Here is a 322-nt window from a genome sequence, read left to right as displayed (position 1 = left end):
CTCGTTTTGCCCTGCCACTTCTCAACACACACACACACACACACACACACACACACACACACACACACACCTCTCTTTCTACAACTGTAGCACAGGCCGGTAACAAAGTATGAGTAAAACCAAGTGTAATACCTACGTATATACTAATGTACATGTGTGTACACAGGCATATGTCTGTGGGCTGCAAAGGGCCTTTGCAAAGTGGTGCCTGAGCTGGAATGGGGGGAAGGAGGTTGTTATTGAGGAGGTTTTATTCTTTTTTAAGTTTATTTCTTTATTTTCTGACAGAGAGAGAGAGAGAGAGAGAGAGAGAGAGAGAGAG

The sequence above is a fragment of the Crocuta crocuta genome, unplaced genomic scaffold (genome assembly GCF_008692635.1).
Source record: "Crocuta crocuta isolate KB4526 unplaced genomic scaffold, BGI_CrCroc_1.0 scaffold1133, whole genome shotgun sequence".
In the NCBI taxonomy this organism is placed as follows: domain Eukaryota; kingdom Metazoa; phylum Chordata; class Mammalia; order Carnivora; family Hyaenidae; genus Crocuta; species Crocuta crocuta.
This window is presented reverse-complemented; position numbering follows the sequence as displayed.